Raw genomic sequence first — 13,588 nt, forward strand, 5'->3', positions numbered from 1 at the left:
TTTAACTTATCTGCAAAAATAAAAAAAATTTAGTAAATTAAATCAATTAAGGGAACATTTGGCCTAATTCCCAATCATCCATTTGGATCATGCAAAGCACAGATCTTTGGGATGTAAACTATCTCTTCAACATTATAACATGAACTGTAGTGGAGCGTGAGCTTTTATAGCAACACTACCTAATATAGGCTGAGGTAAAATGTTTTCATTTCCATTTCACCACAGCAAAGATAAAAAAGGGCACTCATTTATTTAATTTATCTACCATTGGTGAGGAAAGCTGAGAAAAAGACATGTTTTTTTGAAAAATATCTTAACCAGGGTTTTAGAACGATCTTATTAGACAAGTTTGAGTTTCTGAAAGAAGTTAGTTTGAATTGGGTTTCTGACATGAGCACCTAGGAGAATCCTGACTTATAGAGAAGCTCTGCTGAAAGAATACTGCAGAGGCTCTCCCAGTCTATCTCTAGGGTCTCAAAGTTCAGATTTTTGAAAGCGAACATTTTGCCTCACCAGCCACATTGTATAATATTTTATATTTCTCTACCTACTAATTATGACATAAAATGTATGCATCAAACATGGCATATGTGGACAATTGGAATTCCTGGGACTATTTGCCCAGGGTTACTGTTGCAGGTAGGTTTTCTAGACCTGAATGATCTTAAGTTGGGGCCAAATGATATAAAGATAAACCTATTTTTTAATCTTCCATGTTTATTAATCCATTCACAAATGAAAGTAGACAGCCCTCAGAATGCGATTGTTTTACAGATAATTCTCATTTTCAGTACATTTTCTTTTTAACTCTGAAATGTTAAAGAATTATCTTGCTGGAGGAGGTCTTTTTTTTTTTTTTTTTTAGATGTTGGGGGTAGGAGTTTATTATTTAATTAATTTACTTTTGCTGTGTTGGGTCTTAGTTTCTGTGCGAGGGCTTTCTGTAGTTGTGGCAAGCGGGGGCCACTCTTCATCGCGGTGCGCGGGCGTCTCACTATCGCGGCCTCTCTTGTTGCAGAGCACAGGCTCCAGACGCGCAGGCTCAGTAGTTGTGGCTCACGGGCCCAGTTGCTCTGCGGCATGTGGGATCCTCCCAGACCAGGGCTCGAACCCGTGTCCCCTGCATTGGCAGGCAGATTCTCAACCACTGTGCCACCAGGGAAGCCCCTGGAGGAGGTCTTGTTCAAGGGAGGTGGGCACCTTTGGCAAAATGGAACATCACAGCTAATCTTTAGGAGACATTATAAATACCCTGAGGGAAGAAAGTTAAGTAACAACTGCTGCAGTTGTGGAAACAGAGATCTTTGCACATAGAGGATTCTTATAATATGGGAAAGAGACAAATTAGTGGAGAAAGAGGGAGTTGCAAGAGCTCTTTCAGTATAGACAGTACATGGTGCGCCAAAGCTCTGGCTCTCCTAATGATCTTTTTAATCCCTTTTTTGGGAATATAATCTATTTTTCCTTGACATTTCAATAATTAGAATTATTGAAAAAACAGGATTCATAATTGTTGAAATTAACTTGACAGTCACCTTTGAAATAATGTTTTACTCAAAAAAGTGTTAACTGCATTTTTATAAGGCAGTTTCCACAACCAATTAGAGTCTGCATGCTCTATTTTGGTAAGTTTCAGAAGAATCAGTAATGTGTCAGATGAAAGCAAGAACATGTCCCTTTACCCATTTCTACTTGCAAAGAATATGCCTAGTTTTCAGTGCAGTGTACCACTGGTGTATCTGGCAGAACTGAAATGGCTAAAATTTTTAAGCAGATTTCAAGGTGATTTAGGAGGTTCTGGCTTGCTTCCCACCAGTAAGACACAGAGAGATGGCTAAGAGTGGGCTCATGCCTAAAAGTGTTCAACAAATAGGCTCACCTAAGTAGGTTTAAAACTATGAAACCTAGGTGTCCCCAGACTTCAGGGAGCTCCCCTCTCCTTTGAGACCCCGAGTCACATACGGCAGCAGAGGTTCCCCAGGTATCTGAGACTCCACGAAGAAAGCATCCATGTCCTGTCCATTCTGATTCTTACTTATCCCTCCAGTCAGCTGTTTCTGTGTGAGCATTCTCCATCCTGCTTAGGTCGTTTCTTGCTTTGGCAACAGTCTCTCCTTCCTGCTGCTCTTGTATTTCTGCTACACAACAAGGGTAGGTTTGGGCCTTGCCTATGTTATAGAGGAGATCAGGCTGTAACACCAAGCAAACATAACTGAAAGTGTGTTTGTAGCACAAGGGCATTGCAACAGAAAATATTACAGTGGATCACGCCCATAGAGCCCAGTGGCCATGCCTCTCTACAGGAGGGAATTTGCCTGATGTCTCCCCGCTTAGCTTCCAGCTTCACCAGCCTACCTCCCCACAGTGGGAAGGCCTTGGACAGGCCAGTCTCTGTTCATCCTGTTAACGTGTAAAGTGAAGTCACTTCTAAAGCTGTGTTTAATCTATTCTAAGATGCCATTAGTTGTAAAATGCAGCATTATTCTATATACCTCTTGACCAGTCAGGGACTTATTTACAAAGGCACTAATTACAAAGGTGTAGGGGAACCAGAAAGGAAAGTGTAGAAACCTAGGGCTAACATCTGAGGAACTGTCACTACCTTAGTATAAAAGAAAGAGGGATGCGGGATGTTACATAAACCTGGAAGGGGAGCGAATTGTAGAGCGACAGCCTGAGTCAGGAGCTCACAGGCAGAGAACAGGTAAGTGAATGCTCCGTCCGCCTGCCCTCCCTCCCTCCCACCCTCCCACCCATCTCCTGCCGGGCCTCTCCACTGGTCCAACCCAACCTGAAGCCAGTGGGCACAGGAGCACGTCTATGCGCTTCACAAGGAGAAGTGTGGGAAGTGGACCCGAACGGGAGAATGGAAGACATCTCTGCAATAGACACCAAGACAGAATAAATTCTGCCAATTAAACTATGAGACACTGCTCCCTTATCACTTGAAAGTTTTATTTTACAACCTATTGAAAGAGTTCTGTTAGACATAAAGAAAGGGATTTGTTTTTATCATGTAGTACTTCTCTGGATTTAAGATAACTTTACTTTTTTTTTTTTTTTTTCCGGTACACGGGCCTTGTCACTGCTGTGGCCTCTCCCGTTGTGGAGCACAGGCTCCGGACGCACAGGCTCAGCGGCCATGGCTCACGGGCCCAGCCGCTCCACGGCATGTGGGATCCTCTCGGACCGGGGCACGAACCCGTGTCCCCTGCATCGGCAGGCGGACTCTCAACCACTGCGCCACCAGGGAAGCCCGATAACTTTACATTTTAATGCTAAACGCAAGTATAATCTTTTTGAGAACATTTTGTGGCAGATATTTTTTTCCCCAAAGGTGATCACGGTAATAACTCTTTTCCCACATGTGCTTCTAGAAGCTTACTACTGCCGCATTAAGAGGGGAAGTTTAGTTTCTCATTCCTTGAATCTAGGCTAGTTTGTGACTTGCGTGTCACCAGTGGAAAGCATCCGATGTGGCACTGCATGACTCCTGAAGCCAGGTCTGAAAAAGATGATACAAATTCCACCTCGTTTGCTGGAATATTTGCTCTAGAGCCCAGAGCTTCCATGTTAGCAGTCTGGCTGGTCTGTGGCCGCCATGCTGCAAGGAAGCCCAAACTATTCTAACTCAGAAGGATCACATGGAGAAGCCCCGAGACTAGCAAAGAGAGAAAGATGCTTTGTCAGTTTCCAGGTGCTCCTGCACCCTCCGCCTCTGCTGTTCTGATTCCAGCCGCTATGGGACTGCAGTCTCATGAGAGATTTCTTAACCAGAAGCATCCGATCAAGCTCTTCCTGAATTCCTGGCCCACAGAAGCTGTGAGAGATAATAAAATCATGGTTGTTTTAAACCATTAAGTCTTGAGGTAATTAGTTATGTAGCAACAGTAACCAAAGCAATTTTAAATGCCAGTTATACTCAACAGATGTAGTACCAGTGATGTCTGCAATTAACTGAAGTGATGACAATATGAATAACTATAACCACGTTTGCACATACACAGGCACTGACAGCTATGTCATGTCAGCCTCCTGGCCAACAGCAATTGTGAGATGCCATATATTTTAAGATGGCTCCTAGTGAGAAAAAAAGTGTGCAGTTTAGTACTGAAGAAATGTGCTACTGTTGGTGTAGAGGGAGGGACAGAACCAAAAGGGTTGGGGAACTGGTTGGCAAGGTGACTTATTTTGGAAAAGCTTAATATTTTATAGTTAAGAGGGTACATGCTCATTTAGCAAGTAAATAAACAAATAAAAATCAAATGAGAAAAAAACCATTAAGACCATAAAATCACCAAATCTCACCATCCAGAGATAAACTTCCAGATTTCTAAATGTACATGGACACATGTATAGATATGTGGACATATGCTTTATAAATGAATTCATCCTTTACTGCAGCCTACGTTTTTCCCCACTCAGAAATGTGCTGATTTCGTGTTTCCACCTCAAAAGATAAAAAACTACAGCCTTAAATTTTAATGGTAGCCAAGTGTCTCATTTACTTGACCGATCACCTAGTGACGGACATTTTGTTGTGTTTTGTTTTTTCAGTTTTGCTTTTATCATTATCAAAACAACGGGCATGTTTACGCATTTTCCCCCCTATGCTGTAACTATGTCTTTGTGGAGAATTTCTCCATATGAGATCTTGGATTGAATGAGTTGTGCCATTATAATTGCGATATGGATTGATAAAAACGCCTTCCAGAAAGATATCCATTCATACTCCTATCAGAAGTTTTGGAAAAATGCCAGTTTTTTTTTCCCCTTTGCCAGTGAAGGAGTTCAGAGCATGTCACCCCAAAATACGCAGATTTGGCATATTGCTTATTTTGCATTAAAGGCACGTGAGAAACAGCAGAGGCAAGATGGGCATTCAGACCCTCCTTTTTATTCCTGAAAGCAGGAGATAAAACTCCCATGGGAAAGGTGTGATCTCTGTGCCAGGAAAGAGGAAGACGTTCTTATCACCAGAGACATGGAACTGAGACAGAAAGAACTCTGTACAAACAGACCTTGTTCAAATAATTCTTACCTTCCTTTACCCTCTTTACAGTGTTCAGTTACTTTTCCACAATTGCTTCTTTTTTTCAACCTAATATAAAAGCATGTAGGTTCTGCCATTTCTTTGGGTCTTCGTTCCTTATGAGGGTTCCTGTGTCATGTAAAACTTAATTTAAATGTGTATACTTTTCTCCTGTTAATCTGTCTATGTCAGTTTAATTCTCAGGCCCAGCCAACAATAGTAAGAGGGTGGAGGTAAAAATTTGCCTCTTCTAGACCAACACTTGATTCACCTGATGCCAATCTTATGGTTTAAAAGGATTTGTTTTTTGTTGTTCTTTTTTTATTTTAGAAAATAATGAAACTGAACATCTTTTCATACTTTTCATCCATTTAATTTGTTCTTTCATGAATTGATTATTCATAGTCTTTGACCATTTTTCTTTTTATAGTTGATTTGTAAGAGCTCTTCATCCTGTCGTAGTAATTCTTTGTCCATCCTGTGTGTTACTAGTTTTTTCTAAGTTTTTTACACTTCTATAATTGTGTTATTTTGTTTTTGTTTTTGCTGCCAGGAAGTACTTAATTTCTATGTAAGTGCATTTTCTTTTATGGTTTCTGGCTTTGGTGTCAAGTTAGGAAACACTTGTTGCACTTTATTGTTATTAAAAATGTGTACTCAGACTTCTGTTTCACTTTTGACATTTATTAAAAATTTTAATCTACCTGGAATTGAATTCATGAGATGTAATTTCTCCCTTAAGTTGCCAGTTGCCCCAAATTATTTAGTGAATAGCAAATCTTTCCCCTGTGATTTGAAATGCCACATTTATCATACACTTGTTGGAGGAGGTCATGGTGAGGACCTGACTACTAGTTGACCTGCAAGCTGGACACCGGGCAATCAGAGACTTCTTGCCCCCTCCCCTATCCTCAGAATGTATGTACCACCTACTCTGCCCACCTAGAAGCCCTTCAAGGATACAGCTTTGAGAGAGTATTGTGTTGTTGAGACCATCTGGACTGTATGCATGACTGAACCCAGTTAAGGCCTCTGTATAAACTTTTAAGATTCTGGGGGGCAGGTGCAGAGAGCTACTCATCTTGCAGCCACCCATGGCAAGCATCGTTAAGTTCCCTTCCTTATTAAACCTGCCACCCACCAATAGGGAGTGGCTTGCCTCCTCATGGAGGGGTGGGGGGGACAGTTTCAAATGTCACCCAGGAAGCTCCTGAGTTTGCAAACCAACAACACTAAGCTTTCATAATACTTGAGTCTGTTTCTGTGATTTTCTATTCCCTCACCGCCCCGCTTCACAGTCTGTCTTTTCCTATGCCAATACCATCCATGTTGTTGCTGTTGTTGTTATTACTATTACTGCTAAATACAAGATGTTACTATCTAATAGGGAAAGTGCGTGTCCCCTCCCTACCTCTCCTTTGTTATGGTCTTTGCAGATGAACTTGAAAGTGATTTTTGTCATGTTGGATTTTTATTGAAATTTCATATAATTTGTAGTCTATTTTAAAGAGAAGTGACATCTTTACAACACCAAATCTTTCTGTCCAGAAGCAAGGTATGTCTTTAAATTCATTTTTATTGAGGTATAATTGATAAAGCATTATATTAGTTTCAGGTGTACAACATAATGATTTGATATTTGTATACACTGTGAAATGATCACCACAGTTGTATGAATTCTTTATATATTTTGGATATTAAACCCTTATCAGATGTGTGATTTGCAAATATTTTCTCTTATGCAGTATGTTGCCTTTTAATTTTGTTGATTGCTGCATTTGTTGTGCAGAAGCTTTGTAATTTGATGTAGTCCCACTTTATTTTTGCTTTTGTTACTCTTGCTTTTAGTATGAGATTTAAAAATCATTGCCAAGACCTATGTATTTCAAGAAGCTTACTGACTATGTTTTATTCTAGAAGCTTTATGGCTTCAGGTCTTATGTTCAAGTCTTTAATCCATTTTGAGTTAATTTTTGTGCATTGGTAGAGTTTTATAACTTGTATTACTGTATATTTCTTTTCAGTTATTTTTCTATTTGATTTTCTTTGTTTTTAGTTGTTGTAAACATGGTAGTTTTCTCACTAGTTATCACTGGTAAACGAAAAGACTGACTGCATTTTTGTATATTTATTTTAAAACTAGCTACCTTACTGATACTCTTAATAGTTCCAAAAGTTTTACAGTTTGTTTTCCTGGCGTTTATGAGTATAAAATTATATTAGCTGGAAATTATGATAATTTTGCATCCTCCCTTCAAGGATGGATACCTCTTATTTCATTTCCTTGATTAATTGCATTGTCTCAAATGTTCAGAATAGTACTAAATAATTGCGACGATCTAAGAAATCCTTATTTCTGACTTTAATGGAAACATTTCCATTATTTATCCACTAAATACTGGCCTTAAATTTTCAATATGTATTTATCTTATACATTCAGGCAATATCCATTCCATCCAACTTCACAAATTTTTTAAAAAATCAGGAAAAGATTTGGAATTAAATGTTTTTGGCAGCTAAAAGAGTATGTTAACTTATTTACTTATATCAAATTATCCTTGCAATCTAGAATGAATGACACTTATTCATGATCTACTATCCTTTCAGTGTCTTATCCAATTCTATTTACTAACATTTTGTTTAGAATATTTTTTTGTTGACATTCATAAGTAAGATTGGTCAGTAGCTTTCTTTTAGTTTAGTAAGATTTGGCAATAGTGTAATGTTGTTTGTACCATGTATTTGGAATATTTCCTTTTCCTTTAAACTGTTCCAGGGCTCAGTAACAAAATTTATTCTGTATAGATGTTTAAAATTTGCTCACAAAATTATTCTATGAGGACTTTTTGCTAAGTGGCTTTTAAAAGCTTTTTCATTTTCTTCTTTCTTTCAAGTTAAGAAAGACTTGTTTCAGTCTAATTTTATTAAAAGTGTTCACTCCTACTTTTGTATTGCTTTGTTAAAATTTTCTATTGTTAATTAATTTTGTGCCTGTTTTTCTTTAAATATATATATTATATTATATTTTGGGTTAAATACTAATTAAACATTTTATGCTAACATTTTGATAAAGAATGTATTTCAAGCAACACAAGTTGGACAACAATAACAAAATACTTGCCTGAGTTGGCCACAGCTGAGGTAAATTTTACCCAGTGACAGTTATTCCAATTTCACAGTTGCATATTATTGTATAAGAATTGCCCAAGGAAGGGAAAAACAACAAATAACACACAAGGGAATCCCCATAAGGTTAACAGCTCATCTTTCAGCAGAAACTCTGCAAGCCAGAAGGGAGTGGCAGGACATATTTAAAGTGATGAAGGAGAAAAACCTACAACCAAGATTACTCTACCCAGCAAGGATCTCATTCAGATTTGATGGAGAAATTAAAACCTTTACAGACAAGCAAAAGCTAAGAGAATTCAGCACCAACAAACCAACTTTACAACAAATGCTGAAGGAACTTCTCTAGGCAGGAAACACAAGAGAAGGAAAAGACCTACAATAACAAACCCAAAACAATTAAGAAAATGGGAATAGGAACATACATATCGATAATTACCTTAAATGTAAATGGATTAAATGCTTCAACCAAAAGATGTAGACTGGCTGAATGGATACAGAAACAAGACCTGTATATATGCTGTCTACAAGAGACCCACTTCAGACCTAGGGACACATACAGACTGAAAAGTGAGGGAATGGAAAAAGATATTCCATGAAAATGGAAATCAAAAGAAAGCTGGAATAGCAATTCTCATATCAGACAAAACAGACTTTAAAATAAAGACTATTAGAAGAGACAAGGACACTATATAATGATCAAGGGCTCGATCCAAGAAGAAGATATAACAATTGTAAATATTTATGCACCCAGCATAGGAGAACCTCAATACATAAAGTAAATGCTAACAGCCATAAAAGGGGAAATCAACAGTAACACAATCATAGTAGGGGACTTTAACACCCCACTTTCACCAATGGACAGATCATCCAAAATGAAAATAAATAAGGAAACACAAGCTTTAAATGACACATTAAACAAGATGGACTTAATTGATATTTATAGGACATTCCATCCAAAAACAACAGAATATACATTCTTCTCAAGTGCTCATGGAGCATTCTCCAGGATAGATCATATCTTGGGTCACAAATGAAGCCTTGGTAAATTTAAGAAAATTGAAATCGTATCAAGTATCTTTTCCATCCACAACGCTATGAGACGAGGTTCCTTAAAAAACTAAAAATAGAACTACCATATGACCCAGCAATCCCACTACTGGTCATATACCCTGAGAAAACCATAATTAAAAAGAGTCATGTACCACAATGTTCATTGCAGCACTATTTACAATAGCCAGGACATGGAAGCAACCTAAGTGCCCATTGACAGATGATGAATAAAGAAGATGTGGCACATATATACAATGGAATATTACTCAGCCATAAAAAGAAACCAAATTGAGTTATTTGTAGTGAGGTGGATGGACCTAGAGTCTGTCATACAGAGTGAAGTAAGTCAAAAAGAGAAAAACAAATACCGTATGCTAACACATATATATGGAATCTAAGATTAAAAAAAAAAAAAGGTCATGGAGAACCTAGGGGTAAGATGGGAATAAAGACACAGACCTACTAGAGAATGGACTTGAGGACATGGGGAGGGGGAAGGGTAAGCTGTGACAAAGTGAGAGAGTGGCATGGACATATATACACTACCAAACGTAAAATCGACAGCTAGTGAGAAGCAGCTGCATAGCACAGGGAGATCAGCTCGGTGCTTTGTGACCACCTAGAAGGATGGGATAGGGAGGGTGGGAGGGAGGGAGACGCAAGAGGGAAGAGATACGGGAACATATATATATATGTATAACTGATTCCCATTGTTATAAAGCAGAAACGAACCCACCATTGTAAAGCAATTATACTCCAATAAAGATGTTAAAAAAAAAAGGGCGAGATCTTTACAATGATAAAGTGTTATTAAAAGTTGGTTATTATATGTCAATAAAGTGTAATGCTGTAGATGAAAAAAAAAAAAAGAATTGCCCAAGGTATGCAGGGCTCAAAAAAGCTTTTCCTCTTTTTGGAAATTAAAAAGAAAAATTCTCTTTATCTTTCTTTTTGGGATACATGAATATCTGTATGCCAGATTTTCCTATTTTCTTTCCTAAACCAAGAAGACAAACCAACCCTCTATGAAAGAATTTGTCTTCATGCAACAGCAAAACCTCATGGGCAATTTCATAAAGACCTGACTGACTTATGTGGGCAGACCTTAATGGCCTGGTGCTTCACGGAGGTTAAGAGATGTCCCAGTGTGGAGGAAAAGAGACACGAATAAAAGAGACAGGACCAAGAATGGCTTCCACTGAAACTGAGATCTGAATTGACCATGACCAAAAGCAAATAAGCGACTGAAGGCTCACTAAGGATATGACACAAGTTTTCTTGCCATCCTATTGCAACTGAGGACACAGCGTTCTAGAAAACTCACACTGTATCTAAAGTTTCTGGAAGGATTTCCTCACTTATGATTAGATTCATCACCTAACTTTAACACTAGGCTGTGTGATGAGTGCTTTCTTGTGTTTGCTATTACTTATAATGTTGAAAACACAATTTCTGAAGCTGAAATGGAATGTTTATGATGTGAAAAGATTTTGTATCGGTCTTTAAATGACTGAAATACATAATTAGGGTTAAAATGCTTTTTAAAAATATATTTGGTCTAGGCATTTGGTTTAGGAAAATTATTGGAAATAAGGTAAAGATTTATGTACACATCAGTTTATCTCAACATTATTTCTGTAACATTTATAAAACCATCATCCAAAAGTGGTGCTATAAGTGAAGAAACACAGATGAGTAATAATAACAAAGGAACATAATTCAAAGAGAGTTCAAATTCTGTATTAGGGTCCTTTGATTATAAGCAACAAAAAATAACTGTAGCTAACTTAGGCAGCAAAGGAATTTGTTGTAAGGATGTGGGTAGATTATGGATATGAAGGAAAAGTCGAATATCTAGTTCTTGTAAAAGACAGTTCCCAGGCTACGGTGGTCCCCTCGCAGGAAGGAATGGTTCCTGCATTCCTTGGAAGGAAGGGTTATTACAGGGCACTGTCATCAGAATGAACCAGCCCCAAATGTTTTCCATCTTTTTGTCACTCTACTCAAGATTCAAATAATTGGGAAGGATGGAGATTCCGAATAGCCTTACTTGGGCCCCGTCTACCATTTGGCCAAGAGAACACAGATACCTTGAGTAACAGTTTTATCAGGACTTCAGAGAATAGGAAGTGATAACAGAGACTAGCCATCTCTGGGACACAATAAACTACATTCTCAATTTCCCTTGCAGCTAGATGGGGGCTACCTGACTGAATTCTGGAAAACAGAACGGAGCAAAAGCGATGTACTCCACCTCCAGGTCTGGCCCATTAAACCTCCTGCCGAGCCCTTGGTGCTCTCTCTGCTTCCTTACCTCCAGGCAGGATGTAGAAGGACCAGTGCAAGACTCGGAGACCCTGTGGGATGTCAGATCCACCATATGGAAGGAGTTGAGTTCCTGTGTCACCACCTGAAGTTCACCCACTGAACACCCCAAAGGACAGTGACATGAGCGAGTCCTAAACTTTAATGATGTTAAACCACTGAGATTTGGGGGCTGTTTGTTTCAGAAGCTAGGATTCCCTAATCCTAAAGGATGAATGTTGGGCAGGCAAAGAAGCCCACCTGATTCACTTCAATTTCTGTACTTACATTTTAAGAACACAGTGAAGAGGCTACACAGACCACTACAATACTTTTTACCTCCCACATCTCTTGTCCTCCAAAATTCTCAGAAAATCCCTCTTGCACTCCTAGCGCCCACACACCTCTTGTTCTTCAACTTCAGCTTCACCTCTTTCCTTCTCAATCTGCATCACAAAAGCTCAAAGACTCAATAGGCAAAATAGAGCTCCCCTCTGAGGGTGGGAGAGAGAGAGAAACAAAACAGCTGTCAGGTAATGGGGAAAGACTGGGAAAAGTCATACATTAAGAATACTGTAGGGCTTCCCTGGTGACGCAGTGGTTGAGAGTCTGCCTGCCGATGCAGGGGACACGGGTTCGTGCCCCAGTCCAGGAAGATCCCACGTGCCGCGAAGCGGCTGGGCCCGTAAGCCATGGCCGCTGCGCCTGCGCGTCCGGAGCCTGTGCTCCGCAACGGGAGAGGCCACAACAGTGAGAGGCCCGCGTACCGCAAAAAAAAAAAAAAAGAAAAAGAATACTGTAATATTTATGGCAGTGAAAATTTGGAAACCACCTAAATGTCAAACAATAGGAAAATGGTTAAATAAATTATGTCATACTTGTTGCTGGTTATACAAACAAGATAGTCCCTATGCTCATGGAGCTTATAGTCTAACAGCCATTAACAATAAACACGTTTTGGAAATATAGTTAATAATATGTTGGGCTGCACCCCGCAGGCCTACGAGGCCTGTGCTTGCCCAGCTTCAAGAACAAAGAGCGAGCTCGGAGTCAGCAACAGAGACATCAGTGATTTAATGGAGGGGGGAGCTTACACGTCTGAAGCAAGGTCCTGGAGCGGCACCCCACCACGTGCAGCGAATGATGGGCAGGACGCGGCGGCAGTCTTCGCTGGGGGTTGGTGGGGGAGAGGTTACCAGTTATAAGGAGAATTGATGTCAGGTGGGCTCATTAGTTACCAGGGAAACTAGCAGAAGGGCACGCCCCTCCCGGCCCCTTTGATAAGAACAATCACCAGCTGGGGCCTGGGGCAAGTACATAGGAAGGTCAGTCAGGTGAGTAAGATATAGGAGAAGCAGGCCACTGGTCGGGCAGAGGATGTTCTGAGAGCGAGAGAACAGCCATCTTGAGTGGCCTGACCGTACATAATACAAAAAGAAAATTAATGGCACAATTTCAAGTGAAAACTTCCAGGTAAGAAGCTGCATTTGCATATATAGTAGTAAAATCCCAATTGAAGAAAAGCTTATATGTGTAAGTCCTTGTGTATGTATGTATACATGTGTATACCAGACTGTTAAAGTGGTTATTACTGAATATTGACATTATAGATGATTTTTATTTCCTTTTTTATACTATTCTGTATTTTCAAAATGTTAATGATAAGTATTTTTTAATAGTAAGTGCGATTTACAGCCTATTCTTTTCCCTTTCCTTATAATTTTCTGCATAGAATGTATAACTGGAAAAAAGCATCAATTAATTCACAGTATTGATATCACTGTGTATTGAGAGACTGTCTGCAGAAGTGGCTTCCTAATTTAGTAGACTTTTACCTCCAATAGATCTGTAGACCTGAATATATGTGTCTGTGTGTATGTGTGTGTGTGTGTATGTATTTATATCATAAATGGATTTTTACAACAAAATGGATTATTCCCGAAGTGCAGTTTGAATATGCTTTCCCAGACTGTCGCCATGGACTCTAATGAGATTGAGCTTACCTGCCCTTCAAAATACAGGCAATAGAATTTCATCAGATGGCTTTTAAGCGAGCAAATTCATGTCCTTAAA

The 13,588-nt window shown here is 39.2% G+C and overlaps 1 long non-coding RNA gene across 1 annotated transcript in view; it reads left to right on the forward strand.

Moving 5' to 3' along the window:
- The first annotated feature begins 9,885 nt into the window (after positions 1-9,885).
- LOC109551126 (uncharacterized) overlaps positions 9,886-13,588 on the forward strand; it is an 87,924-nt gene continuing 84,221 nt past the window's right edge. The window contains exon 1 of the long non-coding RNA XR_012326995.1: positions 9,886-12,988. This is a non-coding gene — a long non-coding RNA (uncharacterized lncRNA). The remainder of the gene's footprint in view (positions 12,989-13,588) is intronic.

The sequence above is a fragment of the Tursiops truncatus genome, chromosome 16 (genome assembly GCF_011762595.2).
Source record: "Tursiops truncatus isolate mTurTru1 chromosome 16, mTurTru1.mat.Y, whole genome shotgun sequence".
NCBI lineage: Eukaryota > Metazoa > Chordata > Mammalia > Artiodactyla > Delphinidae > Tursiops > Tursiops truncatus.